Source organism: Erinaceus europaeus, chromosome 14 (assembly GCF_950295315.1).
Source record: "Erinaceus europaeus chromosome 14, mEriEur2.1, whole genome shotgun sequence".
In the NCBI taxonomy this organism is placed as follows: domain Eukaryota; kingdom Metazoa; phylum Chordata; class Mammalia; order Eulipotyphla; family Erinaceidae; genus Erinaceus; species Erinaceus europaeus.
In genome coordinates, this window is record NC_080175.1 from 32,653,624 (window position 1) to 32,681,429 (window position 27,806).

The following is a 27,806-nucleotide window of genomic DNA, read 5'->3' on the forward strand; positions in this document are numbered from 1 at the left end:
ACTCAGAAGATGCCCAAGCCAAGTTTTTGCAAAGAAAAATCTTAATTTTGGCGCAGATACTTTTGTTTCTCAAGCACATCAGTCTCCATGAAAATTTCAGTTTTCAGACATGGCCATCTGGTTTTGAATGAATCCTGAGGAAAGAGGGGTGTGGATGATGACAAGCGAAGCTGTCCTCTCCTTTCTAGTGTTTCAGATCAGGGGCTAGCAAACCTTTTCCAAAAAGAGCTAGAGAGTAATATCTGTGGGTTTGCAGATGTGTGACTTATGCCACAGCTGTGCTCCACAGCCACCAGAAGAATGTGACAAACTGGCACGGGATACCACATGCCAACTAAACCTCTATAAAACAGATAGCAGGATTTGAACCATGGCAGACCAGACAGGAAGGTCTAATAGGAGGTTGAAATGCCTGATCTCTTGTATGTGGTTACTTTCTAGAAGATAAAGAGGTTAACTTCTAGAAATCTTGGATTTCTCCCCAAGGCTAACCCCTAAAGCACTGTTAGGAATTATCTGCTGATAAAGTAACCAGAAAAATGGAGCCAAGTTACAGGGAAGCAGAAAGAATTAAAGGAAAGGGTAAAGGTTAGTGTGCAGACCTTCTTTCATCATTACCAAAATAGGAGAATTGAGAGGACTTAAGGGTAACCAGGCACTGCCCAGGTTCAAGTCCCAGGAACATGTTGGTGTGAGATGGCCCTGCATAAAGCCAGCGCTGTGGTTTCTCTTCTGTCTGAATAAAAAAGTTGGCCTGGAGTGGAAAAATCAGACACCTACAAGGACATACACATACCCCCCCACACACACCCACACACACACACACGCACAGAGAGAGAGAGAGAGAGAGAGAGAGAGAGAATGAAGATACAGTCAGCAGGGCCATGCAGGAGATGATGACTGGGGTGGGGGAGGGGACAGGAATGAGAGCACACAGGAGACAGGGGGTGTGGCAGTTGCAGGCATTCTGCACTTTAAGAATCAGATGTCCAGTTCCACTCCACCCACGACCCATCCCTTCATCTGCTCCTAGAGCATCCAGAAACCCCAGCTTCCCATTTTCATGCCAGTGGCTCAGTGCCCAGCAGAGCCTGCACAAGTGACAAGCAGCCACTCTGGTATTGTTTACCCTGGTTGGAAACTTAGTCTCCTAGTCGTTTCCTTAGATTGCATACCTGCTTCTCTCTACTCCTAGCCCAGCAGACACTCAAACACAAAGACCACTTTCTGCCCAGAGCCCCTCCTCATGCTGCTCCTGGGAATTCCATGTGTGTGGGCTCCCTTCTTGGGGACATCCTCTGCAGAGACTCCCCATCCGGCCCTGCTTCCGGGCTCCCCATCCCTGTGGAGGCCTGTTATGAATGTGCACTGGCTCATACTTGGGTGGTGAGAGCATTCTGTTGCTTCACAGCAGATTTTGTCTCTTTAAAGAATAATATGTCATCTGAGAATAGCAAACATTGTGTTTCCTTTGGCTTCCTTCTAGCTTATTACGCTGAGAAACCCAGCAAGAAATAAAAGATAAATGAACGTTGTGAAATTGCTGAAATGTCTGCATTAGCATCACACATAAATGTTCTGAAAACTTGATTCACTTTTTATCTTACGTTCTATAACTAATATAGCAGTTGAGTAGTAAAGATGGAATCTTCACTGTATCTATTAATAATTGTGCCAAATGGAAAATTCTCAAGCTTATTTGAGGAAGTAGTTTTCCTTGCTTGGGTCTCTTAGGTATTAGTTTCTATTATACCCTCCCTAGTCTAACTGAATTAAATTTGCTACTGACTGCAGATCCTACAGTTGAAAGCCAATTACCTGAGATTAAAACAGAAAGATGTCTTCCAAGAACATGAAGTATATATTCTAACAGGCAAGAAAGCATCACTGCTTTTCTTGCTTTATCAGTTAAATCACATAGATGATTCACAATGCATATTTACTGTTTTCTTTTGAAGATATTCCTGCCTTCAAACTTTGTGTCTTGTTTATTAACTCTGCAATTTTCCTCTTAAACTTAAATAAGTTTCACACTGAAGTTCAATCCTGGAGGTGAACCTGCTCTGCTGTGGCAGTAAATCTAGGTCAAAGAATACTGGGCTGGATTGCTTCCCCTAGAAAGAATGACTTGAATTTTCCCCATAGGCATACTTAGAGGTTAATCTCTCAGGAGCCACAGATAGAAAAATGTTCTTCAAAATGCAGGTTAACTTCTTTTTTACTGTTGTAGTTATTATTGTTGTTGTTAATGTCATCGTTGTTGGACAGGACAGAGAGAAATCGAGAGAGATGGGAAAGATAGAGAGGGGGAGAGAAAGACAGACACCTGCAGACCTGCTTCACCTCCTGTGAAGCGACTCCCCCGCAGTTGGGGAGCCAGGGCTTGAACCGGAATTCTTACGCTGGTCCTTGTACTTTGTGCCCCTTGCGCTTAACCCGCTGTGCTACCGCCTGACACCCACGGGTTAACTTTTAAGGGGAGTGACCGGGGATCTTCGGCAGAAAGAGAAATCCAGCCCACTTGTTCCTGAGGGTTAAGTCTACAAGATACTAACTGCCCCAGGCAATTACAGGAAAGGAGTAGCAGCTTATGTGGTGGAGCTGGAGCCAAGTCCCTGGGTCTGAGAACCACTACAGTGAAAGCTGCTTCTCCCCATGATACATCTAAGTACCAGATCCAGGCTCAGCACTCACTCCAGGAGATGGGAAGCTTTTTCATCTGTTTCTATGCCAAGCCTGACCTCTCTGGCTACCTCCATTCAATCTGACAGAACATGTCTACGGAGATAAAGTCATTCCTGGCAACCTGGGGCCCTGCATGTCCCTGCAGAGCCGCTGCACTGTGAGGGTGGTGTTCAAGGGCCTCTCAAGGCTGGAAGCCTGGGTCTTGTTGAGGGACATCTCTCGATCTCTAGTTGAAAACATTTCTTTTGTTTGTATGTATGATCTTTTATTTTGTTTTGTTTTGGCCTTTTATACTGACAACGTGGCTATTGGGGCCAGTAAGCAGAGAAACAAAAACGGAGCGTGGGCTTGATGTCTTCCCAGAGCTCATCTCTGGCTGTTGACTCTGGCACAATGTTAGTTTCTACAGAGAATGGGAGTGGGGTGAGAGCAGAAAGGGTGACCCCTGGTGGGGGGGGGCTCCAGGAGGGCCTTCCAGTGAATGATTTCCACTCTGCTCAAGGGCCCCTCAAAACCAGATTTGTTTTCCCTGAAAGCCGAGAAAGTTTTCTACACAAGCCCTCTTTTGTGAGTTCAGTTAACGTGTATAATAGTTTGTGCTTTGAATTCCAGAGCTACAGATGTTGTGTGGGCAGCGGTGAGGGTGAGGGGGTGGAACTTGAGCATCAAGGAGAAAGGCTTGAGATGCCTCCCCTCTGGAAAAGTGTGGGAACACTTCCTTTCATGGAAAAATCACATCAATTATTAGGGTTGCTTTTTAAAAAATCAAACCATTTGTAGAACAACTGGAAAAAGTATGGCTGTTGGTCGGGGAAGGCCAGACTGGGTCACCTCCCAGATTCCCGCCCTCCTAATGAGACCCAGATCTTTGTGGCAGAATTATCTGGAATTGCAATTTTATGCTTGGAAACAGTCCAAAGGTTGGGTAGTAGATCTCAGCCATTCATTAAAATGCTAGCTCGATTTGCAAAAGAAACACAAACCTGAATATATTGTATAACAATTAAGAGTAAATACTGGGGTGTTGATGGGGAAAGCCATTAATTACAAAAGAAATTAGTTTTTCACTGGGCAATGGCTTTCACCATTAGAAATATACTTTCCCTACCTAAGTCTGTGTGGTCATTACTTAGTGTTCATTTGAGGTTAAACAGGGGTGTTTAGGCTTTGCTGGATGTTTGTGGCTATTTTATAGTACAATTCCCAAGTCATTTTAACACCTCAAATCCCACAGTCCTTTTCATGAAAGAAATGTCTCACTTGTCCTCCCACAAACAGAATAACATTTGCAAAGCACTTTGCAGTTTACACTTACAAATAATCTAAGCTTTTTATTTCGTGCCTACTTAAAACTTAAAAATATTTTCTAAAAATCAAGCTAGTAAGGAAATTGCTGAGAACCAGGGACACTAGAATGAAGGCCCCTAGTACTTTCTGAAAAACTCAGGGCTCCTCTGTAAGTTGTTGATTGGATCCAGGACTGGGAACACTGCCTTTATCATCCATTCAGCGGGTTCACTAAGCACCTTCTTTCTGGGCCTGGAGGTCGATGACATGGAGTCTGTCCACTGGGTAAGACAGCTACCATTCTCAACAGAGCATGAATGGTGTCATCTCTGGCAAATTGAAGGTGGCTAGTGCCTTCTTCATGGAGACAATGCAAGGATTAATTAAGTTTTTTCTTTCCTTTGTGAGTTTTTATTTGTATTTAATTATACTTTAATTTGATAAGACAGAAATTGAGAGGAAGGAGGGAGGGAGGGAGAGAGAGAGAACAAGAGAGAGGGAGAATTGTAGCACTGTTTCACCAACTATGAAGTTTGCCCTTGCAGATGGCAACTGGGGGCCTTAGTCCCTCTATACTGAGTTTTATGTGACATATTCAGAGTTAAATAGTTATACAAAGTTTCTCTTGCCGGGTAGGGGATTATGGCCCTGGTAGACTTGCTTTCCTGAGGTTTGCAGTTTGATTATGGCACCACATAAACAAGAGTGATGCTCTGATTTCTCTCTCTCTGCATCAGATGAAATTTTCCCTCTCTAATAGATAATACATATAATTATAAACAGTTAGCAGTCTCACTCCCACATAGTATTTCTTGCTCAGAAACAATCACCTGTATTGCTTATAGCTAACTGTTTTGCATGTTTAATATGTATAAATAACTTGCTTGTACTGTTCTTTTCTTCTTTGCCTCCAGAGTTATCACTGGGGCTCAGTGCCTGCACTGTGAATCCACTGTTCCTGGCAGCCACTTTTTCCATTTTGTTGTATAAGACAGAAAGACATTGAGAGAGGAGGGGGAAATAGAGAGGGAGAGAGAAAGATAGGCAGTTACTTGCAGACCTGCTTTGCTGCTTGTGAAGCGACCCCCTGCAAGTGATGAGTAGGGGCTCAAGCCCAGATCCTCACAGGGGTCCCTACACTTAGTAGTATGTGCATTTATCCGGGTGTGCCATTGTCCGGGCCTCTCCTTGTATTGTTCTGTAAAGAGTTAACTTTAGGCAATATTTGTGACTTGCCCCTTTGGAAGATGATAGCTAAGGATTAATTTATTAAGAGCTGTAAAAACAGTGCCTAGTTTCTAAAAGTTGTCTGCATCACCATCACAGTCATTACCATTATCATCATCATCATCATCCTAATGTCAATATCTGGCACGGTGGAGGTTAAAGGCTTAACACTGCTCCTGCCTCATGAAGCTAACAGTCACTGGACAAGAGAGCCGTCCACTCATGGGGCCACACTATATGGAAGTGCAGCTGTGTTTTTGGCTGTGCAATGTTCTGAAAGCACAGACACCTCCTGACCCAATCTGAGATCACGGAAAGATTCCTTGAGGGTGACCGCTGAGCCAAGCAATTCTCGAAGAGCTTGGTTGAGTGTGTGGGAGCTTGGAGGTTTTTGCAGGAGGAGCTGAGTATGAAAGGCTTCATGGTTGGACAGAAGCTTAGTGGGAGGAAGCTGAGAGACCAAGGTCAAGTGGCAGGGAGGGGTTTAGCTCCAGGACTTGCTATTAAACATCTGAGATTCCATCTTAAAGGCTGCTGACAGATTTCAAACAAGGAGAAACATGCTTAGATTTGTGTTTAACAATGCCTACCTTTTGGACAAGGACTGAGATGGCAACATAAGTGGGCAGGCCTGCAGAGGGAACCTGAGGGGCTTTAGGTGATGGAAATGTCCTGACCTTGTCTGTCAGCACATCCTTGTTGGCTGTGATGCAAGAGACCTCCATAAGGAAAACTGGGTAAAAAGCACATGAGACCTATCTGGATTATTTCTTACAACAGATGTGAATCCATGCCTTATGCTTGGAGACAGTCCAAAGGCAGGAGATCCTAGCCATTCTCAAAACAAAACAAATCGATCAAATGTATTTTTTGTAAAAAAACAAATGTATTTATCAACATAGGCAGAGAGGTTTCCCAACAAAGAACTGCCACCCTAGAACAGAATGTGTTAGGTTAGGGGAGAGAACCAGCACTCTAGGGCTGGGACTGTAGGCTGCTGGTGACAAGTTCAGCTTTGGCAGTACCCAGTGACTGTTCTCACTAAGGAAGATGGAGCTACACACAGTACTTCATCATTTTCAAACACTGCAATTGTTATCTTACAAAGATAGAAGCCATTCTATTTTTAAATTATGTGCTCTTAATGGTGACCTATAATTAAGGATTATTTTCTCTCTACCATATGCCACTGAATAAACCTGGTGAAGAATGGAAAATTATAAATATTGGTAAAGTATGCTGATGCAAAGTTCTTGGACTTGATTGAAGCCTGTGGAATGTCACAGAGACATTTCATGCCAATAACACACAGGGAAAATACCTACAAGTCTGGACATTTTAAAAACACGACTGGTCTAGAGCAGAGTTTTCTCCCTTGATTTAAGCTACATCCTTCTTGACATCCATTTTCTTTGTGTTCTCTTATGATTAGACTTTAAACACACAAACACACCTTTCATCCTAGGTTTGAATTGGGAAAGGTCAGCTGTTCTAGCCTTCTGCACATATTTTGATCTGTGCTCTGACACTTCATCCTCTCAAACAAATCACAGGTTTTAATGAACATTTCTATCAGTAAGACTCAGTAGGACTAAAGCTTCTCTTGCAACATCACACGGATGAAGTAGGTGATGAGTCTCAGATGACTGTTTACAATTGTTTGTGTTTGTGTACACAAGTAGACCCTGAGAACACTCTACAAAGGCAGACTTCAAGTATACAGACATACATTTATGTTTTTGTACTGGTGATATGATTTTCTGTTGAAACTTCTCTAACATTCCTCTTGTTGATCTAAACAACTATTATCAATAGAACTGAAGGGAAAAAAATAAAAAGAAATGCATTTATGCACAGATTACACTAGAAAGTAAGGAAAGATCAAAAGCCTTGTAAAAAAGAATACATCCTTTTCAGGGCATATAATCTGAAGCAGAAATATGAGTTATACTTTTAAAAAATATTTTATAAAGGGATATACCACTGATCATAATGTATAAAATTTGAAGAGACAGTTCTTAAGTGCACGAATAGATGTTTCTGTGCCAAAGAATGTGCCTGTCATTTCCTGACTTTGACTACAATGTCACCACCAGACAATAAATTACTCTGAAATTTTTTAGGCGACTCCATGAAGCGACTATAACATATTATTCCAGACAAAAATTTAAGACAGAAACTGGAAACATAGTGGGAACTGGGTAAGTAGATCATTGCCACTGTGCAATGATCCATCAAGTGCACACCTGTAGCTTCAAAGAGATCCATGACTTCATCTTGTGGGCTTTTGGTGAACACAGATAAGCCTTGGTATAATTATTATCATCAAGAGACAAACATGCATTGGGGACCCAGGGCCTGATGGTGGAGAAAGACTTGGGTGGGTGGCAGGAGAGGTATGTGGACATCTACTAAGGTGAGTTGAGAGGTTGTGCCTAAGTGCCAACAACAGTCTTGAAAACCATTATTTCCTCAATAAAATGATCTAAAAATACTTTTCAACAAATGGAGGGGCTGGGTGGTAGCACAACTGTTTGAGTACACATGCTATAATCTGCAAGGATCTGGGTTCGAGGCCCCAGTCTCCACCTGCAGGGGCAAGCTCTGTAGTGTTGCAGGTGTCTCTCTATCTCCCTCCCTCTCTATCACCCCTTTCCTTCTCAATGTCTGGCTGTCTCTATCCAATAAATAAATAAAGGTAATAAATTTTTTTTTAAAAAATTGAGATATTAGGAAGTAAATGCCAGTGAATAATCAGTGTTAAATAGATAAGTGTGAATTATTTCAACATGATCTTTACTACTGTGAATATTAATGTACTGTTCTACTCATCTACATGTACCTGTTTGCACTGTCACTGGCCTCTGCCTGAAGGAAGTCAGTTGACGGTAGAGCCAGTGTGACCTGCTGGGGAATTATTCTGAGTAACATCTCAGGTAGGGAATATTTAGTTGTGAGGAAAAGGGGACCCCATTATAACATCCTCCTGGAGGACTTGATGCTTGAACTTCAGGCATTGTGAGGCACTGCTTGAAGCTGTGCAGAGGAGAAAAGCAAAGGAAGAGGATCTCTGGTAACATACTGGGTAGAGAATACACCTTTCTGTTTTTGCCTTTGTTTTACTACCACCAGGTTTGTCACTGGGGCTTGGTGCCAGCACTACAAATCCACTGCTCCCCTCCATTTTTCCTTTCTATTTTATTGAATAGGACAGAGAGAAATTGAGGGAGAGGGAGAGATAGAGAGGGAGGAAGAGACAGACAGACACCTGCAGACTTACTTCACTGCCAGTCCTTGGTCCCTCTCCCCTCCCACCTACAGGAGGTAAAGTTTCATGAATGGTGAAGCAGTGCTGCAGGTCTCTCTCCCCCTCTCCTCTCAGTTTCTCTCTGTCTCCAATAACAAATAAATTATTAAAATATTAAAAAAGAGAACATGCCTATTAAAATTTTCTAAGTATCCATGGATAATATCACAATCTATATTCTAGTCCACAGTACAGTACAAATTGAGAGAACTGGATAGAAAGGAGCCACATACATAGAATGCACCTCTTGGGATGCTCCTTATTCCCCAGCCAGGGCAGCAAGACACAAGGGTGACAAATATACTTGGAAGATGACTAAATCAATCACAGCACTTAACTAGTTGTAACGCATAAATGATCTTTCATTCGGATGCGAAGTTTCTCTGATATAAAGTTCAGTTAATCGAAGCTTCCTAGAAAATCTCAGTGATCTAATAAAAGACAAAAACCAACCAAAAGCAGACTGTTGTGTTTTTGGACTATTTTCAGTAGTGATATTCTGAGCCTGGAGTGGTGGTGTCTAGGAGGCAAGGACAGAGAGGAAGGTGGACGGGTAGGAAGCCTGGCAGCAGCTAATTGGTTATTGGGACAAATGAAATTTCCAGAAGGGCAAAAGCTCATTGGTTCTCTGCTTCATGGATGCCCAAGATATCTTACAATGGTGATGCCATTAACCCAAGAAAAAGGGAAGTACACTGGACAGTGCTGTATGTTTTGCTCTACCTCCATGAAACTATCTCTGGAAGAGCAGGAGGAAGCTATAGCCTTTTCCTGGGAAATCCTGAGAAAAAGCGCTCACTTTTCCTCTGCTAGGTGAATTTGAGTTCCAAATTTACTGATGACCACTCAGAAGCACTTCCCAAAGATGACAGTGTGAAATAGTCTTGTTTTAAGCTGGGGGTTTTGTTACCCTGCATAGTCTGAGACATTTCCCGATGTTGCAACACTTGGATCTGGCTCATGGAATCTTCCCTGCTTTCAAAACAGATGACCTCTCACTAGAAGTTTCACTTATCTCGTTCCACTTGGTCCTGTAAACCAGCCCAGCAAAGTCTTAACTTGTAACAAACAGGCAATTCACTCTACAAGAAAACAGTTATCTAATCTCTCAGAAATGACACCTGGCAAGTTTCTAAACATTGTGCCATTTGAATCATTCCCATCAAAATTTCTTCTTACAGACAAGATTAACAATGCCTTTTAAGTCTAAAGACACCATAACCAGTGGAAAATGAAATAATAATAGAAAGATGTAGCTTGATGAGCAGCTTCCACTCCAAATGTATCTTTTTAAAATGTGCCAATAGTGTTCAGAGAAGAATGAATTAGTTTGTGATCATTCATCAAATGTTTATTGGGTTCTGAATATGCAGGGCCCTTTGCCTGTGGCCACACACAGAGAGGCCTTTGCCCTCATGTCGATGCTGGAACAGAAGATAAAATGTTATATGCTGCTGTGTCTCTGCTCACCCGTGATGAGCAGATTCTGGAGAATGGGGAAAGAGACCATTCAACGGCCATTTCCACATTAGTGTCCTCAGTATTGTTGAACATTCTCTTCCTCACACAAGTGAATGTCTTTCCAGTGCAAGGATGGAAATGACTGTGGAACCAGGAATGCACTTCCTTTGGCCACTCATGAAGTTGCTCAACACCTGTGTGTGAGCTGAGTCAGCCTAACGCAATACCAGGAAGCAGAAGGAGTGACAAGCAAGTACCCTTGGCAGTGCCTGTATGGACAGACACATACAAGCCAAGGGGTGGAGTGGAGTCCCCCAGTTTCAAAGAGCAAGTGTTTAACAAGTCAGTCTGCTTGTGTTTCTCAGGCCAGGAGGGACAGTGCCTGAATTCAGAGAGGTACTGTCACAAGAAAGAGAACCTGAAGTAAGAGGAGCCTGCTTACCAAGACTCAAAGAAACAAAAAGATCCCACACCTGAATTTAACCAGTCTCACTCAGGTGGATTTTATTTAAATGTTGACTCAAAGGCAATGCAGCAGGCACTAGGGAGGAGCCTCATTGTGGTCAGTGATTGAAATAGAGCAGATCTAATGTAGAAGAAAGCCTGTCTGAATGGTAACGAGGAGATGCCGAGGGAAACTAGACAACTACAAAGGGTGGAGACAAATGTTGATGTACACTATCACTGCTGCCATGGGAGAAGTCAGATAAGGAAAGGTAAGGCATGTGCTAGGCAGCACACAGAGACAGTGGTTAGCTCCCTCCCTCCTTCCTTTCTTCCTCCCTTTTATTTTTTTTTAAACTTGAGGGTTTAATGGTTTATAGTATAGTCTTTATAGCCTTTAACACATAGGCATACCCTCTCATCTCCCCATTAAGTAGTGTCTAGGAGATACACTAGGACCCCAATATCCCTTAACCCTCTCCCTCCTGCCCCAGAATCCCTTGCTTTGGTGCAATATGCTACCCCCAGTCTAATTTTACCTTATGTTTCCCCAGACTATCCCTTATTCTTAAGTTGGTCCTTTGGGCCTTTCCCAGATGAGTTTCAATGGAGTGGTCAAAAAAGGAAGACTATATTCTGAAGAAATGCAGACACTAGGTAAGAGAAGAAATGAACAATGACAGCCTCTCCTCACATTTTGGGATAAAGTTGGCCATCTCTAATTATGCTGACATTCTAATGTCCAAATATTAAGCATTTATTGGAGAAGTACATCTGAGCCAGTACAATTGCCATTTTATTTTCTCCTGGTTTTACTGAGGGATAATTGACCAACAAAAATTGCATATATTTAGGATCCACATGATGATATAGCATGTGTGCGTAACTGGGTGTACCACAGCCCGGTCCCCAAACATGGTGATTTCATATATGTGCACATTGTGAAATGATTACCACGATCACTTAACACATCCATTACTTCATGCAGTTAGTGTGTGTGTGTGTGTGTGTGTGTGTGTGTGTGTGTGTATACACTGAAGATCTACTTTCTTGGCAAACTTCCAAGTATATGAACTACAACCCTCACACATTTTTTTTTTAAAGCTCCAAAGGCTGCACTGATATCAGGCACTTATGTCATATCCTATTATATCAAAGACAGGGAGAGCTTGACACTCAGTTCTGGATCTTTCATCCTGTGGGATAAGGTTTGTAAATAAGTATATAAACTGTGGAAGAAAAGAGTACTGGATACACATTATTAAAGAACTTTTTCCAAAAACTAGCCATTATTAGTTAACATAAATTTTCTAGCTTTCCTATTCTTGTCAAATCACATACACAATGAAAAAAAGGTGAATAATGATGCTTCCACTGGAGCTGGGGAAAAAATAACATTTCTTTTTTTTTTTTTTTTTTACTATTTATTTATTTCCCTTTTGTTGCCCTTGTTTTATTGTTTTAGTTACTATTGTTGTTGTTATTGGATAGGACAGAGAGAAATGGAGAGAGGAGGGGAAGACAGAGAGGGGAAAAGAAAGATAGACACTTGCAGACCTGCTTTACCGCCTGTGAAGTGACCCTCTGCAAAGTGACCCCCCTGCATGTGGGGAGCTGGGGGCTCGAACTAGGATCGTTACGCAAGTCCTTGAGTTTTGTGCTACCTGCACTTAACCCGCTGCGCTACCGCCTGACTCCCTTTTCTTTCCTCCTTTTTTCCTTCCTTCCTTCCTTTGCAATAATAAACACAGTTTCAAGTTTGTGCTTTAAAAGTGAATCAATTTAAGCGGTGCTAAGAAAAAAACATGGGAGAGATTTTGAGTAACATTTCAGGTGGGCAGGCTGATTTCCTATATTCAGCATTGCTGTTTGAGTATTGAGCCCTGAGCCACCTGTCCTTGCACCCCCAACACTCCCCCCCCCCCCAGATTATGACCCTACTACTGGCCCACAGCACTTGCTCTGGGACTGATTTTCTCTTCCCCTCTTCCTACTCCTCCTTCTTCTCTTCTCTCTTCCTTTCTCTCTCTTTTTCTTTTGCCATCAGGGTTATTACTGGGTCTCAGTGCCAATGTGACAAGTCCATCCCTCCTGGAACTCATTTTTTCTTTTCTTTTTTTCTTTTATTTGATAGGACAGAGAGAAATTGAGAGGGGAGGGAAAGATAGAGAAGGAGAGAGACTGGGGCTAGATGGTGCTGCACCTGGTTAAGCACACACATTACAGTGCCCAAGGACCCAGGTTCAAGCCCCTGTTCTCCACCTGCAGGGGGGAAAGTTTTACGAGCTGCAAATGTCTCTCTCTGTTGCTTTCCCTCTCTGTCCCTCCTCCTCTCAATTTCTTTCTTCTCTATCCAATAATAAATAAATAAAAATATTGACAGAGAGAGAGAGAGAGAAAGAATTACCTGCAGTACTTGTGCTTCACTGCTCTTGAAGGATCCCTGCTGCAAATGAGAGCAGGGCCTCAAACCCGGGTCCTTGTACACCGCAGTGTGTGTACTCAACCTGGTGTGCCACTGCCTGGTCTCCTCTGGGACTTCGGAGTGACTGGCTCACAAGCTCACAGGCTCACAGGCCTTCTGTCTCCTGAACTTGCTAGTACCCATCCCCATACTTGAAGGCAAACCCTTGCCCCATTGGGGTCCTGGTCTACTTTTTAAAATTTTATTAATTTTTTTATTTAAAAAGGGAGACATTAACAAAACTGTAGGATAGGAGGGGTACAACTCCACACAATTCCCACCACCAGATCTCCATATTCCATCCCCTCCCCTGATAGCTTCCCCATTCCTTATCCCTCTGGGAATATGGACCCAAGCTTACCTACTTTTTTGGGTGGGGGTGGGCTTAATAGTTATTTACAAAATTATAAGATAATAGGGGTATAGTTCCACACCACTCCCACCACTAGAGTTCTGTTCCTACCATTGTTCTGTAACCTCCATAGCTCTCCCAAGGTCATAGTTATGGGTTGACTATATGATTTCTTCTTCTACATTCATTTATTTCAGTTCTCTATATACCACTAATGATTAAAACTGAGATCATAGTTGTCTCTCCTTGCCCCTCCTCCCTTACAAATAAGCGGAAGTGGGCTTGACTTCCTCAGGTGTTCTCCAGAATCTCTTCCCTCTCAGTGATGGTATAAAAACAAAGGCTCCATGTCACAAAAGTTTCAGGTCTCAGTGGAACTGGGGTTCAGAGTCCTCTTTTGACCAGTTCTTTTTATAGCAGTCCTTGATACAGTATCCTCAGTTATCAGCCCACCCCAACTCCCAGTTCCTTGCTCTAGCTTCTAGTTCTCTGAAATCAAAGTCACATCCTTCTGAGCACTTCATGAAGACAAAGGGTTAATTCACAAATATTTTACTTGTGCTTGACATGTTAGAAGTTACTAAAATGAAGTGGGGAGACAGCATAATGGTTATGGACCTTCATGCCTGATGCTCTGAGGTTTCAGGTTCAATCCCCAACACCACCGTAAAGCAGAGCTGAGCAGTGTTCTGGTTTCATTCTCTCTCTTCCTCCCCCCCTCTCTTTGTATCTCTCTCAGCAAAGTAAATAACTAAAATTTATGCTTTAAAAAAAAGGAGGGAGAGAGAGAGAGAAGATCAAGACAATCTTAAAAAAAAAAACAAAACTAAAACACAGAAGTGTGATTACAATGAACTTCTCACTTGGACCTTACAGACACTGAGTCTGGATGGTCTCTGTCCCTATTTGGGTAAAATGTTCTTCATCTTTGTGAAGAATTATAAAATGTTCCTGGTCCAGTTGCACACAGGTTTATGTACCAAACTAACCTGTTTCCTGGTCTGACTGCTAATGTCCTGACTGAAATCCCTGCTCAGTTTCTGTCTGCAAAATCTGATTTTAGCAGTCCCAAGACTTCACACTGAACCAGTGGTTTCTGACCACTGACCACAACTCTCACAATCACAGCACACACGCACACACAAACCACAGAGATGTGGTTTCCTGCAGGCTCTGTGGAGGACATGTGCAGAATGCTTGAGGGTTTGAAAAAACGGCCATCAAGCGCTCTCAGCAAGAGCCCTCTGTGCTGTGTCTGGGAGGGTTACAGAGCTCCTGAGAGCTCCTGCAGTCAGGGAGGGCATGCTTCTGGGGATTCTCCCCTCACTCAAAGCTGTCTTTTTCTAGAATCAGATGTCCCCTGGCAGCCACAGCCATGACCAAAAGTCCTTCCGTTTTGATACGTTGCCTTGTTTGCTTTTTGCCGCTTCACTCTAACATGCTCACCAAATGTGGGATTTAGAAAGTTGGGTTTTCCCAGAGGAAATGCAACCTCTCTCCTCTCTTTGGGTGCTGCAGAATCTCATCCATTCACGTGCTCATTCAATAAACAGGGACTGATCTGAGAAAGTGGGAAGAAAACATCTAACCACTTCCCTATCCCACTTTGTAAACCACTGGAACCCTGAGAGCAAATACATTTCCCTTCGCATGTGCTGAGTAGCTAGTCATATGGGATGGGGGAGGGGTGTTCACAGTAATCTTTGGGGGTTTATGATAAGCCATTTGGAAACAGCAGGAAAGGGAAGTCAGGAATGATTTGCATCCTTACTGTTGCTTAAAACCAGACTTCTTGAGGCAGCGGACACCAAAGAAGTAGCACTAACACCAGAATCAAGGTGGGGCGGGAAGAGCTGTGAGCTGGCTGCCTGGAGGGTCTTGGAAGACATTCTGCTTCTCTGAGGCTCAGCTACGGTCTTAGTGAAGTGAATTGCTGGGCTGGAGAACTTCCAAGCTCTCCTCTACATGTTATCCTCTATGATTTCAGGAATGGCCATGGGAAAACTATGAAAATTCATATTATCTAGGAAGAAAACAAAGCAAAAGAAGACCACACATCAGTTGGTCAGTCTTGGTTTTGGTTGTGGTCCAGGGTCATACACAACCCTTCTGCTTTGCTAAGCAAAGCAAGCTTTTCTGCAGCAAACAAAAATCTCTAGTAAAATGAGACAATAATCTGTAAGGAGCAGGGTGTGAACAACATGCCATGTTAACTCTTGCATGCCTCAATGCCTGGTTGTTTGCAAATACAATATCATTTGATTTTCATTCAATACTACCACTGGCCACAATTTTACAAAAGGAGAAGTTGAAGTGTAAGATGTAGTTACTCAGCAGGTGAGCGTAATATTCATATCCTTAAGTCTGTCTGACTCCCGGGCTTAGATGCTACCCAAGACTCTTGCTATTTCATTGGCATTAAAAATGCTATCAATAGATATAACTACTTTTTAATTGTGGGCATTAATGCTTTATAGTGCAGTCTGACATGTGTGCAATTTCATTATATACTAGGTCCCCAAGGTTTTCTCCCTATCCTCTCTCCCTCGCCCTCCCCAGAGTCCTTTGCTTTGGTGCAAAGCAAAGTCCTTTGTGCTCTCCCTCTCTGTTCCCTACTTTATTAAGTCCCCTTTACAAATGATATTCACCCTTCTCTTTTTGGCTTATCTCACTGGAGATGTTGTCCTCAAATTTCATCCAAGAGGATGCAAAAGACTCTAGTGATAAATTCAAGGGGGCTGGGTGGTAGTGCACCTGGTTGAGGGCATACGTTACCATGTACAAGGACCCAGGCTCAAGGACCCCTATCTGCAGGGGGGAAAAGCTTCAAGAGTGGTGAAGAAGTGCTGTACAAATGTATCTCTCTCTCTCCCTCCCTTCCCTCTCAATTTCTCTGTCTCTATGCAAAATAAATAAAAAATATCTTTAAAAACACTGTAGGAAAGTTATTCAACTGTGAGTATGGATCATTTATATTAATCTTCATCATTAGATTTCTAGGGAGAACAAACATGAGAATGGTTATAATGGAAGGAATGTCAAGGCAATGTAAGAGGTGAGGCTAACCCAGAGAAGATGGAGCTTGCAATGGCTGCAGGCAAATTACAAAAAACAAACAAACAAACAAACAAAAGCACTTTTGAAAACATTCAGATAACCTCTACTAAGATAGCACAAACCCCAGTGATGCAGAAGTTCCCGTTATAGGTGCCCAGTGCCCAGTGCCCCTAAGAGCTGCATGCAACACACGTCATCTCGAGACAGCAGAGAAAGAGGGTGAGCTGCATCTATCATCAGTGAGACCAGTCACGGGAACTTGGAGCCTTGAGAATGAAAGGCCACAGAGAACAAGACAGACACATTCTGAGTAGGGGAAAGCTTCATAACTGACGAATTAGAGCTGCAAGTGTCTGTCTCTCTCCTCTATCTCTTCCTCCCCTCTCAGTTTCTCTCTATCCAATAATACGTAAACAAAACAAAACAAAGATTCTAGGATATTCATCTGCTATCAGAAAAGCAGCTGTCCAGGAGAAAGAGACTCCCTGTCAGGAACGTGGGCTCTCAGTGGGCAGCCTGAGAGGGTGGCAGAGTGTGTGAAGGAGACCAGTTGGTCCAGACCCTTCATAGCCCCTCTGGTGTGGTCTGCACAAAGGGGGTTGTGAGGCTGTTGGGTTTTTTGTGTAAGGTGCACTGTTGGAGAGTGTGTTTGCAGAGAGCTCAGGCACCTGCTTAGAGCAGAAGCAGACAATGAAGGGAGAATTGAGAGGGCTACCAGAATATTGCAGGGACTTGCATGAAAAAAAAAAAAAAAGTGACTTTCTTGAATCTGTGCTGCCAAATGTTCTTTTTCTAGGATTTTTTTTCTTAATAGGTAGATTATAATCAAGTTGTTTCCAGGTGTCAATTATGATGATTACAATAACCATAAACCCACATTTTCCCCCAATTCTGGTTTAAATTCCTTTGCTCAGAAATACTTTTGCCAACCTACAGGGATGCAGTATTTACATAGGCTCCTATGCTGAATGTGGGCCCCAGATCAAACTGAAGGGGTTTATAGTCAATAATACTAATATACTTTTCCCATATTTGGGAGCTACTCTCTTGCCTGATCCAGCTTCCTAACCCCTTTTCCAGCAGCCATGACATCATCTATCTCCCTAGAAAATAACCTGGGTCCATCTGCATATCAGATGTCAGGCTCACACAAAAACTAATAAAGTCATGGGTCCTTTGGAATATACCTAAAATAGACCTACTAACTGTTTCCAGAACAGAGACCCCAAACCGTTATCTGCAATATAACAGACTTTAGGTTCATGATTAATCAACAATATGTATGGCTTTATATGTTAACTCTTTTTTAGCCACCAGGTTCCAGATGCTACCATGATGCCAACCGGACTTCCCAGGACAGATGACCTCACCAATGTGTCCTGGAGCTCCGCTTCCCCAGAACCCTGCCCCACTAGGGAAAGAGAGAAACAGGCTGGGAGTATGGATCTACCTGTCAATGCCCATGTTCAGTGGGGAAGCAATTACTGAAGCCAGACCTTCCACCTTCTGCACCTCATAATGACCCTGGGTCCATACTCTCAGAAGTTTAAAGAATAGGGAAGCTATCAGGGGAGGGGATGGGATACAGAGCTCTGGTGTTGGGAATTGTACCCCTCTTATCCTATGGTCTTGTTAGTGTTTCCATTTTATAAATAAATAAATTTAAAAAAATACTTTTGCCACATGACCTAAGTGTGCAGGCCTGTGTGAGTGTATATGTGCATGGATGCACACACACACACACACACACACATACACACACACATTTTCATATATAGGACTGGCTGCCATTAAGACATAGCATTATAACAAAGCATGATTGCTCTGAAGATTACAAACCTTACTGATGTCATTTTCCACTCCTGTTACACAATCCAGGTGCCAACCAGTCCAACAACACACCAAAGACTCTGGCACTGTTATTGTAGGAATGGAATTAGAAAGGAGAGGGAAGGGCCCGCAGGAAGTGCTTGTAATTGGTGGATTCAAAGTAAATGAATTACTGAATGACAACAGCAGCCTGGGCATCTGGAGGGAACTTGTGGATGGGATATGAAGCCTGTGAGTGTGTCCCCTGCTGTTCCAGTGGCCCTTCTGTCAACAGTGGACGAATGTCCACTAGTCTGTGACCTCAAAAAGCCTTCTGGGAAGGGACTGGGAAGTTGTGCATCTGGTTGAGGGCATGTGTTACAGTGCACAAAGACCTGGGTTCAAGATCTCAGTTCCCACCTGCAGCAGGCAAGGCTTCATAACCAGTGAATCAGGGCTGCAGGGCTCTTTTTCTTTTTCTCTCTTCATCTATCTATCTATCTATCTATCTATCTATCTATCTATCTATCTATCTATCTATCTCTCCCTCCCTTCACTCTTCTTTTCTCTCTGTCTCTATCCAATATTAATATAAAAAAAGCTTCTCTGAAACCCTTGGTCTTTCAGAGTCACTTGCTATAGTGAGATTGATTCTCATAGCTGAAATTTTAGGTGTGGATAAATGTAACTTTTCAAATCTGATGCAGGGTAATCCTATTTGTTAAGCAGAATTCATAAAGATAGCAACCACTATCTGTTGCAAATACCTCAATTTACAAAAAGGGAAAAGACCCGTCACCACTAATTGGATATTCACTCTGCGTGGGCAACATGACGGGTCTGTTTGTGGTAATCCTGCCAGGGAAGAATATTACTTACCACCTGATATGGAGTTAAAAGAGATCATGCCTGGACAGTGTCTGTACACAGCTTTATTATACCTCTGTCTAAATAGCGTCTTGGTCATTACAGCCAGGAGACTTTTGTATTTTAAGTTTTGAATTTATAAAGTTATAAAGAATAATACATAACATTTGTCATGTTCTGCTACTATTGTAAGTAATTTTTCTCTCAAAAACTAATATTTATATGGTTTATAGCAAGATCTTTTTTTGGTAATGCTAGGGAATATAAACTACAAACACATATATTAACACTTTAGAACTACTGAACGTATGTAGTAGAGGGGAAAATGCATTCTCCCATCTCCTCAAAAGCCAGTGTTTCTTGCTATGAGGATTAGAAGTGCTTATTTATTTAATTGGGCATCACCTGGTTCTTCCTTGGGCATGCATGATTTTCACTGATTTAGGCTGACTTTTTCAGAAAAGTCCTAACAGACAGTACTCATGAGGCAGGAGCTCACTGAGGTAGGGAATGTGTCCTGCCATTCACCTGGCCCAAGTGTCACTCAGGCACCATATGGGAGGCCCCACAGAAACGAGGAAAACTTAGATGCTGTGGTGTCTCTTCCTTTCACTTTCTCTTCCCACTTCTCTATTTGACTGAGAAAGGATTCCACAAGTGATGAATTCCCACATGCAGAAAACCCAGCTCCATGAGAAAAATAAAAAATACCTAAAAACTGCATTTGATTAAAAATTGCTAATGTTCACTCTTCTACAGCTATTAAATATACTATCACACAAAGGTATAAAATTGAATCCCTTAACAAGTAGACATGTGAAAAATTAAATGGCATGAAAAAAATTCAGTATATACCATGAATGAGTCCCAAACATAATACCAATGTGATAATAATAGTTGTTCTTGGATGACAAGATTATGTGAGGCTTTTAATTACTACTGCACGGTGTGTTACTACATTTTTCTAATACTGAGTGGCCATGCCTTACTTTTAGAGGAAGATGCATGCTATTAACAGCATCATTTGGAACTAAAGTTTCTTGCTCTTGCTACACTGAAGAATCACCAGGGGCTTTGAGACTCCTGTTTGCAGACAGATCTCAGACCAAGGAAATCAGAGGCCAGACTAGCCCAGGAACCTGTATTTGCTCACTTTCCTGAGCAGTGCCTTGTACCACTGAAGGCACGTGTGTGTTCTGGCTGCTAGAAGTCTATGGGCATTCAAAAGAGACTTGAACTCATTATTAGACAACTCCATACTGCAAACACTACCACACCTGCTTTTTATTTAATGACTTGAGGATCTTTGTTAAAGCTAAGCATTCAGGGATACTTATATAAGAATAAAATTTGGGAGTCAGGCAGTAGTGTAGCGGGTCAAGCGCAGGTGGTGTCAAGATCCCTATTTGAGCCCCCAGCTCCCCACCTGCAGGTGAGTCAGTTCACAAGCAGTGAAGCAGGTCTGCAGGTGTCTGTCTTTGTCTCCCCTTCACTGTCTTCCCCTCCTCTCTCTATTTCTCTCTGTCCTATCTAACAATGACATCAATAACAACAACAATAACTACAGCAATAAAACAAGGGCAACAAAAGGGAATAAATAAATAAAAATTTAAAAAAGAATGAAACTTATGTTGATCACTCTTTCCAAGCTATGTTTTATATCAGCAGAAGCCTAATTAAAATTTCCAGCGAATTTCTCCCTTATGGGTTTCTTGATGGAAGAAGACTACTTAAGAAAAATATAAGGAATGTGGAGAGAAAGTAATTTGTCTGTGGACAGAAAAATGATTACACACATCGAAGAGGGTATTATTATTATTAGAGGGGGAAAAAAATGAAACCAAAACTACCCTCCTGCAATCGCATGGGGAGAGCTGAGTTATAAGATGTTTACAACTGCAGACTTTGCCTGGAAAATAAGGAAGTTGCCTGAGCACTGGGTGAAATCACTAGGAAATTGTTTTATGGGTTTAGCAAGTTTACAAAATGCTCATTATACAAGGCACCCAAGTCATGTCATTTAGTCACCAGAGCCATAAGGCAGAGTTAGCAGACCCTGGGCATTGTGTCATTATCAGTCAGGAATATTTAGGGGGGGGATGAGTTGTTTTTCATTCACTGAACTTTCTTTTTTTCTTTTACCCCCCACCCCCATTTCTATTTTTATTTGAGAGAAATTGAGAGGTGAGGGGAGCTATAGAGGAGGAAAGATAGACACCAGCAGTCCTGTTTCAACACTCATGAAGGGTTCTCCCCTATAGGTGGGGAGGTAGGGCTCGAACCCAGGTCCTTGCATGGTGATATGTGCACTTAACCACTTAACTCCTTAACCAGGTGTACCACCGCCCCGTCTTGCCACTGAGCTTTCGATTCAACTAAAGGTTGAATTTACAAAACCTCTCTCTAGCTCGATTCTTTAAAATCATCCCAAGTGGACAGGAAGCACGATTCTGCGCCCAGAAGTCTCTGATTTCAGGGTCTATTGCAGTTATTACCTCTTTTCACTATCAAAATATCCTAGAGTGAAAGGAAAATCACAGGATTGATCTGAATCCATAGGACATAGGTCGCTTATGTTCAATGACCACCTAAGGATCAACATGATCAAATCAATACCTATGGCAGAAGACCAAGGTCAGTATCCAGGGTATCCAGCTGCGCTCCCAATGTGACTTTAATAATAATAAAAAGGACACAGAACTGAAGGTCAGGAGATGACTCCAACTCTGGCTTGGCCACTAAGTGCCAAGTGGCCTTGGCCAGTGGCCAAAGTCCTTGGGCAAAACAATTTCATAGCCTATACAAGGATTGTCAAGATAGCACATTTCAGTGGCCACATCCATTGGCTCTCATTTTCCATATCTAATAGCAATCCTGAAGAGCATGTGAAGGTTCAGCCCCTTTCACTTTCCACCTGAGACCACTGATGCACAGATGGTGTGTGTCTGTATGTGTGTGTGTATGTGCTCTATGTGTTATATGTGTGGTGTCTGTGTAGTATTGTGGTTTACATGGTGTGTGTGATATGTGCATGCATGTGGTGTGTGTGAAATGTGATATGCAGAGTATATGTAGTTTACATGGTGTGTGATATGTGCATGCATGTGGTGTGTGTGAAATGTGATATGCAGAGTATATGTAGTGTGAGGTATGCATGTGTGTGGTGTGTGTGCATATGGTATGTGTGGTGTGATGTGTTCATGTCTCTATGTGGTGTGTTCATGTCTCTGTGTGTGTGTATGTGTGTGGTGTCTGTCTTTGTGACTTGGACTTGCCACAGTTCCTCTCCAGGCTTCTTGCCAGCGGGCCTACTATGTCGTGTTCTGAGGCTGTGTCTAGACGATTCTAAAGTCCTTGATTAGAAGTGACAACCTCCAACTAATCATCTGTCTGTTTTGACCCCAGATTGCAGGTCTGAGCACAGAATCCCTCCCACCAGCTGCCTCATGGCCTGGTATTGAGCTCAAGGTCGTCCCCACTCTGTCACCTGCCATATGGGGCTCTGATGGCTGTCCTCACACCACTGAGAAGCTGGACAGGGAAGGACACTGAGTGCCAACAGTCAACATGATTAGCTGCTCATGAGGCAGCGATGTATCCGTGTGGATAGCCCTGCTCCTCAGAGGGACTGGAAATGAGCTCTTTGTGAAAGCTCTTCCCAATTATAGTGGGAAGTCAACTGCAGAGCACAAAGAAAATTCTTGTCTTTGTTGATGTTGTGTTTGGGCTTCTAGCCTGGGAATGAGAGTGTAAAAGGTAACTTCTGTCCACCAGGCAGAATGGCCTTTACTGCCCTTTACCTGTGACTTAAAAAAAAATCTTTTATTTGATGCAACAGAGAGAAACTGAGAGAGGAAGGGGTGGGGAAGAGGGAGAGAGGGGGAGGGAGAAAATGAATGAAAGAAGGAGGGAGGGAGAGATCTGCAGCCCTGCTTCACCACTTGTGAAACACTCCCCTCCCATATGTGGGGGCTCGAACCTGGGTCCCTGAGCATGGCACCCAGTCGGGTGTGCCACAGCCTGGCCCCCTGCCTATGACTCTGTACATGGGTCAGATGAAGGTGTTTCTGGTGAGGTGAGAGAACACCCTGGTGCTGGCTTCTGCCACACTCCTCAAGTGCCAGTTCCAGCTCTGTTCTGCATTAGTGTGAGACCTCAAGCATCCTAACCTGCTCCCAACTGCTCTGTCCCCTCTAGCATGAGCCCCTTGGGTGAATTGTAGGTCACATGACATGATGGGGATTAAAACTTCTTAGCATCATGTCTGGCCAGGGATGTACATTTCACCTCCTCCCCGTTTACTTTTATTGACACACCTCAAAGCCTCCTGAATGCAATATTTCTGTGACTGCCTACTGACCGACAAGGCCAGAACTTTTACAGAGCTCTGCAGCATAACACTTTTTTCACGCTAATACTTGTCTTTTTAAAAATATTTATTTATTTATTTCCTTTCTGTTGCCCTTGTTGTTTTTATTGTTGTTGTAGTTATTATTGTTGATGTTGATGTTGTTGGATAGGACAGAGAGAAATGGAGAGAGGAGGGGAAGACAGAGAGGGGGAGAGAAAGATAGACACCTGCAGATATGCTTCACGGCCTGTGAAGGGACTCCCCTGCAGGTGGGGAGCCAGGATCCTCATGCCAGTCCTTGCGCTTTGCACCATGTGCGCTTAACCCGCTGTGCTACCTCTAGACTCCCAAGACTTGTCTGTTTTGATCTTATTTATCTGAACTCATTCACTCCTGAGGCAAAGCCAGCTCATATATATTTCAAGTCTAGAAATTCACTTCTATAGGATTATATTCAATATGGGCAAGAACAACATTTCCAACTTTTTTTTTTAAGACTACATTTCAAAATCTAGTAAACTCATCAGTGTACTTGATTCAAGAAGGCTGGCAGATCTTGCTTGGAGCCTGTCTGAATCAGTGGTAACAGCAGGCTTAGGAAACTAAAAACCAAGTTAAATAATATGAAAGAAAGAATGTAAGAAAGAAAGAAAGGAAGAAAGAAAGAAGAAAAGGTGTCAGAGTTAAAAAAAAAAAAAAAAGTCTAGCAATCAAGATGAAACCTGCCTAGTTGGGCAGCTGCTCTGAAACCGGTTACTGTGGATTGCAAATCATACCCTGGCTGATTGAGCCTGAAACCACAAAATGTCTAAAGAATGAAGAAAAACACTTTAGTTCTAGTGCACTTTGCTGTGAGATGTGAGTCCACTGGAATTGGAGGCCTCCACCAGGCCAGCCCAGGAGAGCATGGCACCCAAGCCCAGCTGGCAGGATTTCTTGGGAAGAGTGGTGTCAGCTGTCTGCTAGCATTCAGCGATTCCAAATCCAATTTCTATGCTTTCTGAATCAGTTCCTGGGATGTAAATGGAAGGGGAGTGAGGCAACAATGATGCTTCCAAGAATAAAAGCAGTGTGAGTCTGGAAACTCCCCAAAACTCCGCTCACTGGAAGGAAGCTTTTCTGAAGGCACTTGAATCTCTCATTTCTGCATCGTGTCAATGGAAAAATGAAATCACTCTCTCCATGGCTTGAAAATGCTTCTCCAGCAACTTCACACCTGGACCCCAGAGCTGCCAGGGGCCAGCTGGTCACTGCAGAGTCTAGTGGCCCATGGCCAGCAAGAGGCAGAATAAAGAAAAGGGGAGCTAAGAGAGCCTAGAAGGAATATTTGAAATTCAACTTCCGAGCATGGAAGCCCAACAGCCGCAGAAGTGAGGGTGTCCCTTCAGTGTCTTCACAGAGAATTAGCCTCTAAAGATTTTCATGGTTGTGGGTACATGTGATTTGAGCTATAGATGTTTTAATGATTTTAAGATATTTAGGATTTAACATCATGGCTGCCACCAAGGAAAACTGCAGCCCAGTCTGCCTGCATCCTTGTGTGGTGGTCTTACCACACCAGAGACTGGATCTGAAGACTGGGCAAACTTGGTTGCTGAAGTCATCACATATTTCTGTTTTACTCTCCTCTGGGGCTTGGAGTGATCAATTCAGAGAGGCATCTGTATCTAAGATCTCCCTTTCTCTAGTTTTGGTTAAATTCCTGTGGAAGTTTAAAACTTCTCTCTGAAAAATTCTCCCAGGATTCCTAGGACTCTCTTCCCATCCATGTTCCCAACAGAATGTAATAATAATATTCATGCCTCTGTTATTACCTCTCAAATTTGTCTGTCTTTTGAAGTTACTTAATGCACTTTTCTATTCAGTTTTCTGAGTAACCTTGCTCTGGACATAGCTTCTTGCAAAGGTCAAGCACAGACAGCCAAGTGCACAACTGACCTTGGGCCTGGGTCTCCTCTCTGAAATTCACCAGAGTATATTGGCATGCATTCACAAAGAGAATGGTTTAAGGCTTGCTTTTTGTTTGTTGAAATAGCAAACAGTCCTCTTTATCATGCAAATAAACACCTGCCCATAGTCCCAGACTCAAGGGATTGATAGGATCTATCCTTTGAGACAGAAGTTTAGAGCAAAGCCAAAAGGAAGTATTGCTTTAAGGGCTGAAATGGAATCAAACTTCTCTGCAAAGGTAATATTCTGACTAACAATGAGTCATATGGGAAAGAGAGGAAGGCTTTGAATTATGGCTTTAGGACCTGTCTCATCTTGCTTTCTGCTTGGTTCCTGGCAAAGAGGGTCACTCCCAGCCAGTAAGCACCAGGCATTGTGCTTTATGCCTTGCAGCAGACCCAAGATTGTTTTTTAAGAGGGCCATTAGGCTGACCTCAAGGGCAAAACCAATCTGAAGTCACCTGTACGGTACCTGGGAACATATCCCAACACCCTTCATTCCTCTAGATATTCCTTTTGCATTTCCCCCCCCCCTGACAAAACCTAAATAGCCCAGTTGAAGTGCAGGGAAATGTAATACTTGGGAAGAATATGAGCCTCTGTTGAAACTTTGTGTTGGGATTACATCCTTTTATTTTATGTGAGAAAAGGTCTTAAGTGACTTTGCATAACCCTAGACTGAATCCTCTATGCACATGAACATACCCTATCCCTACTTTTTTTTTTTTCCTTTTGCAAAGCAGGGACTTGGTGCAATTGGAATCTCACTACTTCAGGGCCTCTTTTTCATTCAGATACAGACACTGAGGGGTGGTGGTAGTGTGTGTGTGTGTGGGGGGAATACTACAATGCCAGAACTTCCCCTGCTGCCATGGCTTTCCCACATGGTGCTGGGAACAGAGTCTGGGCCTTGTTCATGGCATGGCATCTACTCTACCCAATGAGCTGTCTCTCCAGCCCTACATATTCTTTCTAATTTTCCAAGGCTGTAGAATTTGCTGCTTAAGAAGGCAGCCTGTTCTTTTTATGGGTCTTTCTGTTTATCTTCTCAAATAAATACTGCTCCTCCTCTCTCCTCCAGCATACTGTCATACGCTTTTCCAATAAGCATTGGATTTCTCTCACTCCCACCCCCACCTCCACATTTTCAACTCTCAAAATTTAAATATAGACTCTCAGGAGGATGACATCTTGCCCAGCTGGGGTCCTTGTTGCCAAGGAGGGTCTGGTACATGCCAGCACTTAGTATACTTGCTGAGTTCAAATAATTCTAAACCTCAGGAAGCTTTGGGACCAACCCACTTCCACTCATTTCTTATCTCTTATTATGCCACTATGCATCCTGCACACTGAGTTGAGTCCTGACATTAAAGGACAGTGCTCTCAACTTTGAGGATGGAGGTCATCTCTGCAGCCCCCAGACCCCTGCTCCATCTCTCCTATCAAGGCTGAACACCTTAGCTCTTCTTCCACTAGTCACAAAACAAGAAAATGCAGCTTCTCACCTTAAGATGTAGCACTTCAATTCTCAAATACTTTGGGTTTGGGGACTAGAGGTTTCATTTCCAGGAATTAGCAGATGGAGTTTTGTCAGAGAGCATTAACACATATGAACATGTATGCTCACTGCAACCTTTTATGGAAATAATCAGAATATCCAGAGATAGGGCACTAAACCAACAGCCTTGGGCTCAGCCACACACTGGAATGCAGAGTAGCTAAGCAGAGGATGAAGTGGGCTTTGGTGTACCGACACAGAAACATATTCAATATAGAGTTGAAAAGAAAAAAAAAGTGGAGGACAGACATTTACAAATCAGAGTCTTGAGCTTTACATTATAATTTAGAACATGGAAAGGACTGTTGAAAATTAATCATATATGTGCACACACATACAATAGGAAAAATGGGGCGGCTGCAAACTTGTGTTTTCTCAGCTGTATGTGGGGTAGTTTTATGAGTTCCCTTGCTTGTTTACTCTGTCAGACATTTCTATAATTTCTGGACTTTTCATCTGTAGATACTACTAAGTATAAAGCTACTTTGACTATCAAAACATAATGCACAAAGCAGGAATGTGTAAGGTGGCTCCAGAAGTGGCCTGGCAGTGAGTGACAAGCAGTTGGGACTCTCCCTGCTCTGTTCTGAGTAGCAGCCATCTTCCATCAATCACAAGAGGCCGTTGGGGAGCTTTGTGTATATATGCTTTTGTATGTGGGGTGTAGACGAGAGCAGGAATATGGCTTCTCCTGTGTTCTGATTCACGCTTCCAGAAAAGTCCATGTCAACTATTTCCTCACTACAGCTCCTGGCTTTTCTGAACTCCTACATAAAAACCAACCTAGCTCATGGTCAGAGAAAACTGCATTTGTGATGAATCTTGAAGCAGCTAAGAATCACCTTTCAGACCTTCTGCCAACTTATAGGCAAATAACTTGGTTCAGGTTCATCTTTTAAGAATAAATACCTAGATTATAATTTAGTTATAACAATAATTATCTATTGCCTTCTTAAACCCTAAGACAGCAGGAAGCTTTCTCATTTT

At 42.8% G+C, this 27,806-nt stretch overlaps 1 protein-coding gene and 1 long non-coding RNA gene across 2 annotated transcripts in view; one reads left to right on the plus strand and one right to left on the minus strand.

Moving 5' to 3' along the window:
- EGFR (epidermal growth factor receptor) overlaps positions 1–27,806 on the minus strand; it is a 210,137-nt gene that overhangs the window by 76,560 nt on the left and 105,771 nt on the right. The window lies entirely within an intron of this gene.
- LOC132532776 (uncharacterized) lies at positions 10,029–18,215 on the plus strand. The gene is made up of 3 exons (XR_009544698.1): positions 10,029–10,683; positions 10,966–11,068; positions 17,595–18,215. It is a non-coding gene; the product is annotated as an uncharacterized LOC132532776 (long non-coding RNA).